The following is a 7,304-nucleotide window of genomic DNA, read 5'->3' as shown; positions in this document are numbered from 1 at the left end:
TCAGAGGTTGGGGAAGAGAGCAGGCTGTATACTGTGTATACTGGAGTTTCTGATAATTCAGAGGCTAGTAAATGAGGGCAACGACCAGGTCCTCAGATAGGATCCCTCCCCTGCAGCTCTTTTTGTTTCAGTGTCTGCTCTCCAATTTCCTTGAGCAGTGGGGCTGTAGCCTGCCTGGTGTCCCTTGCATTGCATCATGGCAACTTTGGTGAGCTCCCAAATTGCTTCTAGTAGCTCCAGAATCTGTGTACCATATTTAATGCCCTTACCTCCTGAGTTAATGAGTTCTTTTGTTTGTTTAAGGCTCCATGCATGTGCAGGGTAAGGAAGGCATATTTGGAGTCTGTGTAGATGTTAACCTTGACTCCAGCCACAAGTGTAGGGCTTGGGTGAGGGCAATGAGTTAGACTTTTGTGCTGATGTGCCATCCAGGAGATGGCTTCTACTGTGGTTTTGGAGGTTACTACAGCATATCCCACTCACCAGTCACTGCCCTGAACAAAGCTACTCCCATCCATGAAGAATACCATGTCAGGATTTGGTAGTGGCTAGTCTTAGAGGTCCAGCCTGCTGGAATACACCTCTTGCAATGTCTCCAGGCAGTTATGGTTGGAATCCCCAACTCAATGGGTAACAGAGTAGCAGGATTCAGAGTTTTTACAAGTTCCAGTTGCATGGATGGATTTTCACATAATAGGGTTTGATATTTAACCAGGTGGTTGTTAGTAAGACAGTGTGTTCCTGTGGCTTCTAAGATTGTAACTATCACATACTGAACCAAAACAATCACTGGTTGCCCAAGAGTTAATTTCATGACTTCTAGTGTTAGCATTGCTGCAGCAGCTACAATTTGTAGGCATGAGGGCAAACCTTGGGCCACAGTGTCCAGTTGTTTGGATAGGTAGGCTACAGTCTTTGCCAGAAACCCAGGTACTGAGTGAGTACTCCTACCGTGATGCCCTGGCAATTATGGATGTAGAGGTAGGATGGTTTTCTGAGATCTGGAAGCCCAAGCCTCAGTGCTTCCATCAGAGCCTGCTTGAGAGCAGTGAAAGCATCTTTCTGTGGGCTTTCCCAGAGCAGGGGATCATGATCTCCCCCATTTGTGGCTTCATACAAAGGGTGAGTGAGGACTCCAAAATAGGGGGTCCAAATGCAGCAGAATCCAACCACTCCAAGGAATTCTCACAACTTTCAGTGAGTGCTGGGCTCAGGGAAGCTGCAGATTGCTTACTTGTCTTTCAGGTCTTCATTCTTGGAGACCCCATGCTATTTCATAACCTAGATTCTTGACTTAAGGTAGGCAGATTTGAGCTTTCTTTTTAGAACCTGATAACCCTTTTGTTGCAGATGTTTTAAGAGGACATGGGTTCAGGAAGCTCAGTCTTGGTAGGTGGGATTTCCCAGGATGAGGTCATCTACATACTGGAGGAGGAAACAATTATGGCCTTTTGGTTTAAAGGACTTAAGATCACTGGTCAGGGCTTGTCCAAAAACAGTGGGTACATTTTCAAATCCCTGAGGGAGCCGTGTCCAGGTGAGTTGTTACTTTTTGCTGGAGCTTGGATTGTCCCATGTAAAAGCGAAGATCAGTTGACTCAGGTGTGTTTTTCAAATGCAGGAGAAGGTGTCTTTGAGACTCAGGCATGAAGAGTAGACTGCTCATGAGGGTATCAAGCTTAGGAGAGTGTAAGGGTGGGGAACCACTGCATGTAGGGTTGCTACCACTGAGTTGACCGCTTGCCAGTCCTGCACCTGGCGGTAATCCCCATCAGCCTTTTATCTGGGGAAAGTGGAGTATGCCATAGAGTCTGACACAGCTTTAGTATGCCTTCATTCAGCAATCTCTGAATATGTAACCGGATTCTTTCTTGCACTTCACCTGGAATGGGATGTTGTTTTATGCTTACTGGGCTTGCTGTGGGCTTCATTTCAATCACAGTTGGGGCAATGGCATGTGTCATCCCTCCTGGGTTACCTTCTGCCCATCTTCAGTACATCTTTAAAGGGGAGCTATGAGACTGTAGATTGGCCAGCTTCACTGAGGCAGAGCAGTCTCCATTCTTCCTGCAGAGGGAGGGTTAACACCACCATTGGAAGCTTTGGTGGTCCAAGTGTTAGTGTGGATTAACCTGAAGCATTAAAGGTAATCTGAGTTTGTAGTTGAGAAAGCAGGTCCCAACCCAGGAGGGGACTGGGCATTCCAGGAGAGACAGGAACTCTTGAGTGACTTCTTTACCCCCAATATTACAGGTTCTGACTTGGAGGAAGGGCTGCTGTGTGCTTTTACCAGTTGCCCTGCAATAGTGGCTTGTCTTTTTGATAATGGTGCAACTGGCCTGGTCATTACACAGTGTTGAGCCCCAGTGTTGACCATCATATGTATGGTGCAGCCCCCAATTTGGACTCCAACCACAGGATCTGTGGGGCCAAGAAAATAGGAGCCCGGTCTGTCCTAATAATCCTCATCAGAACCCTCTATTCCTGCAAGTCCAATGAGCTGATTTGCTGGCTTTTTTTCTGAATTTCTGCAAACATTGGGTTTAGTTTGCAGTGCCCCATTTGCTCTCTTGGCTAATATATTGACTACCTCCTTGGAGGTGACAGGGTTGAGCAGCCTGTTGGGGCATTCCTGCTTCCAGTGCCCTTCCTCCTTGCAGTATGCATACTGATGTCGCCCTAGGGGTGGCACCCCCTCCTTGGGGGAGGGGTGTCCCAGTTTACTTTCCTTGACATGGGGTTGCTTCTTTCAACCATCGCTGCTGTAAGGTCTGCTTTCAGTTTCATTTTCCGGTTTCTCTCTCTCCTGGTTTCTACATCACAGGTGACATAAACCTTGGTGGCTACCTCCATGAGCTGGGAAATAGTCACACCAGTGAACCCATCTAACTTCTGTAGCCTTCTTCAGATGTCGGCCTGTGATTGGGCAACAAAGGCTGCATTGACCATTGTTTGGCTTTTGGGAGCATCCTGGTTAAAGGGCATGTGTACATGAAATGCCTTGCACAGTCACATGTAGAATTGAGCAAGACTTTAATCAAGAGTCTGTAGGACTTAGGTGGTCTTTGCCATGTTTACTGCCTTTTGGCTCCCAGCTCTGAACCCTTCGACTAAAGCCCGGTGGAAAGTTTCTAGTCAATTGAGCCTGGTCAGGTCATTGGCATCCCATTGGGGGTCCTCATCTGGGAACTGTGTGTGGGCATATTGGTCACTGTCCAGGGTTCCCTCAGGTGGGTGCCTTGTGTGCCTTGTGTGACTCACATTCTCTCCTTGAAGTTGAGTAAGGTCATGAGGAGTTGTTTGCAGTCAGCCCAGGTGGGTTTGTGGGTTTGTATGATGGGCTGGAAGAGGTCTATCATGGCCTGAGGCTTCTCTGAGTATGATGGGGTGTGACTTTTCCAGTTTAAGAGGTTGGTATAGTGAAGGGTTGGTACACAAATATTTGATTTCCTCCTTGGGCCTGGCTATTGGTATCATAATAAATTAGAGCTTGGGCTTCATGGAGAGGTAAATGTAGTGACCCTTCTTGCTCCACCTGTCCCCAGGGCTCCCCATGGTCTGAGTTGTCATCTTTCAGGGGCTCCTTCCTGACTGATAGTAGGCACCTGCGCCTGGAAGTATGGCACTACACTGCCGGGAGCTGAGATTGGTGGAGACAGCAGCTGCAGGGGTGAAGAGGCTGTGCTGCTTGGGGAAAGCAGCTGTGGGAATGGTGAAGCTGCACTGCTTGGGGAAGGTGGCTCATCTCCACTCCTCATCACTGGCGCGGTAGAAGCAACTGCATAAGGTGGTGGGAGGTCTTTCATGTCTGGCTCTTCTAGAATGGGTGGGTCAGAACCAGATTTTGAGTTCACTTCCTCTGCACCCTTTGTAAGGTGCTTGTTTGGCCTGGTTCATTGGACAGCACCTCTGGGCTTTTGTATTAGGCAAATCCTGGCTTCTTTAATTGCACATTTCCTCAACCATGGTGGACTTTGACTCAGTGTCCTGTCAGGCATCAACGTATGGGAACTGGTCAGGTTGTCCTGGTTTTCCAGTTACTATGCCATGGACTTTATGGATGACCCACATATATGGGGGTTAAATGTGCCCTCCTGGGGCCAGCCCACACTGAAAGTTGGCCATTCTAATTCAAAGTATTCTAAGCTTCCCTGGCTGGAACTTTATGCCCTATACATCTCCATGGAATGTCTGGAGAAAGTTTTTCAGCATAACACCTAGCAAGGTCCTACTTTGTGTGTTCCCCACATTTCCACCCTGTGTCAGTGCTGCACAACACTCACTCAGCCTTTTGCTTCATCTGTCTACAGCCACGCCCCTCGCAGGGTCTTACAGCACCTCTTAGCCTTAGCAGGTCTGTAACCCCTGACTGAGATGAAGAACCCTGGAGGGTGCCTTCACTGCCTTGACCAGATGAGGTCACCATGGAACCACAAATCAGGACTCTGCTCTCACCCCACAGAAGTATGTCTCTGCATCTCACTCAGTCTCCACAGTCATGCACACACAGCCACCCACTTTCCTTTCCTTTCTCAGACCTAGAGAAGATGGTTTCCTCCCTTCTCCTTAGAGTACTAGAATCTTCTCAGGAGCTGATCAGGCTCCACTCCTAACTTTTCAGAGTTGGGCTTTTCCTACACTATGCCCCTGGTGGTCTTACCCATCTGGCATGTGGAGCTCCTTTGCTTTGTTCTCAGGGTCTCCTTCAAACACTTTGGTGCCTCTGGTTGCTTCTGGGAGAGCTCTGGCAGAGTCCACATCCTCTTTCTGGACTAAACGGGTCCAGAGGTGCCTGGGCTGGGGTTTGCCTTGGCCCTTCTGGATTCCTCAGAGGTATCCAAGAGGGGCAACCAAATATTGCCAACTCTGGCCTTCACAGTAATTCTGGATGAGCCCCCAGAAATGTTGTGGCAGTCAAGAAGGTCCGATGATTGCAGTATTGAAGACCAGGATGTGAGACTTTTCTGAGAAGGAAGATTTATTAACAGCCAGTCGGGCCCAGCGGACTTCTGTTCAAAGACTGAGTCCTGAGCAAAATTTCCAGGTCTTTTTTATGCAGAGAATTTAGGAGTGGGGGTTAAGCAGTGCTTTTGGCATGAAAAGAACTTTCTTTGCTAGTTTCTTAAGGTTTAGGGGTTTGTTTGGATACCAGGTAAGCCTGAATTAACATTCCACCTACATTCCATCTGGAGGTAAATTTGAATACACATTTAGTCTACTTCCTTCCTGAAGACACAAAGCCTATAGAGTCTATACCACTTAATTGGCTTCTAGAAACTAGGCAAACTTGGATACAGAATTAGATAAGTTTGAATATATGCACAGGCCATATTACTATTGTATATTCATTGAGGTTTTTTTTTAAATAAATGTACTTTTTCAAGCAGTTTTATTAACATACCCTACAGTGCACCCAAATTGTGGACATTGTATTTTATATTCTAAAATTTCCTTTTAGTTATTCTTTATCCTTCTATTTCTTTGCTGATACTTTCTATTTTAATATTGATTTCAAGGGTTCTCTCAATTGCTCATCTGAGCATTTTCAAAACAGCTGCTTTAAAGTCTCTGTCAGATCATTCCAAGCAGGAGGAGGAAAGAAGTTTTTGTTTTGTTTTGTTTTGTTTTGTTTATTTCTCTCCCCTTCCCCCACATTGTCTGCTCTCTGTGTCCATTCACTGTGTGTTCTTCTGCATCCGCTTGTATTATCCAACAGCACTGGGAAACAGCATCTCTTTTTTATTGTTGTTGCATCATCTTGCTGCATCAGCTCTCCATGTGTGTAGTGCCACTCCTGGGTGGGCTGCTCTTTTTTTCATGCAGGGTGGCTCTCCTTTCAGGGCACAATTCTTGTGTGTGGGGCACCCCTACACTGGGGTGCCCCTTCATGGCACAGCACTCCTTGCACACAGCAGCATTGCAAATGGGCCAGCTTACCACACAGGTCAGGAGGTCCTGGGGATCAAACCCTGGACCCTCCATATGGTAGATGGATGCTCTGTCAGTTGAGCCATGTCCGCTTCCCATGGAGGGAAGAAGTTTTAACTTAGAATGTGGTTCAGAAGTTTGGCTCTTACACAAGACTAGACATTCTAATTACTGAATGATACTATTCTGATAACAAAAGTGATTAGAAAATATTGTTACTATCTGAGAATGACCAAAATGGAATCTTCCCTACATATTATTTCAAGGTAGGGTAAGGAAGTAGAGTGTTTCTGTACTGTATACTACAGATTTCTTGTAATTTTACATATCAGTTTCATATAACTGAATGACTTCACATCTTTTGCCCTGGTATATTTTCTTTCCTTACATTAAAATCAATACTCTCATTCAATTTTTGTTTGAAACTTTTATAATAACATTTTCACAGAGGTATGAACTTCAATGTGTGACTGAAAATGCCCTCCCACCCCAATTCACAAACAATGTCAGAAGTCCACAATGTTTCATTGTCTACTGTCTTTCTGTGTTACAAGTAAAAAGACCAATAGTTGTATCAATCTTTTCTTGGTAACCTGCATTCTCTGCTTAGAAATTTAATAAGGATTACTCCTAATCCTAGGGTTCAATGATTACCCTAAGATATGGCTAGGAGTGCTTCTTTTTCCACTAAACTCTTCTAGAATCCAAATGGTCTTTAGCATCTGAAAACTCAAGTCTTCATCCAACACATTGGAATTTATTCTATCGATTCTTTGGCTTTGGTTATTCCTTTTTTTCTTCTTTCTTTCCTTCTGAAAGTCTTATTATTTGGAAGTTTCATCTCATGAGTTTATCCTGCATTTCTTCTTCATTTCTAATTTCCTTTTTTTTCTTTTTCTTCTATATTCTGATAAGATGCTTAAAGCTATCAATTGAACGTTTATTCAGAACTCAGCAGTGCCAATGTTGTTTTCATAATTTTCATTTTTAAAACGACCCTTTATTGCTTTAATAATTTTTTATTTTTTCAGTTATTGCCTTTTTCTCCCATAGAATCCAGAACCCAACTTGATGAGGGCTACCTGTTCTGTTTACTGGGATAACTCTCTTTCAGTCTACCAATAATTGATAAATGAACAGTACCTACATAGTATCTTCAATCTTATCACCCTTCTTTCAGACACACCAGTAATCTGTTGTTACTACTAATACTAATACTGCTGTTATGAGGGAGATCCTATTATAATCATATTACTTAGAACTGGCAGATCCATCCCCTGGCCAATTGTAAGATGGCAGACAGAGAAATAATTAGAATATGGTCCACTACTCCAGGAGGCTGGTGACAACTGGACAAACAACTATGATCCTAGAAT

Source organism: Dasypus novemcinctus, chromosome 2 (assembly GCF_030445035.2).
Source record: "Dasypus novemcinctus isolate mDasNov1 chromosome 2, mDasNov1.1.hap2, whole genome shotgun sequence".
In the NCBI taxonomy this organism is placed as follows: Eukaryota; Metazoa; Chordata; class Mammalia; order Cingulata; family Dasypodidae; genus Dasypus; species Dasypus novemcinctus.
This window is presented reverse-complemented; position numbering follows the sequence as displayed.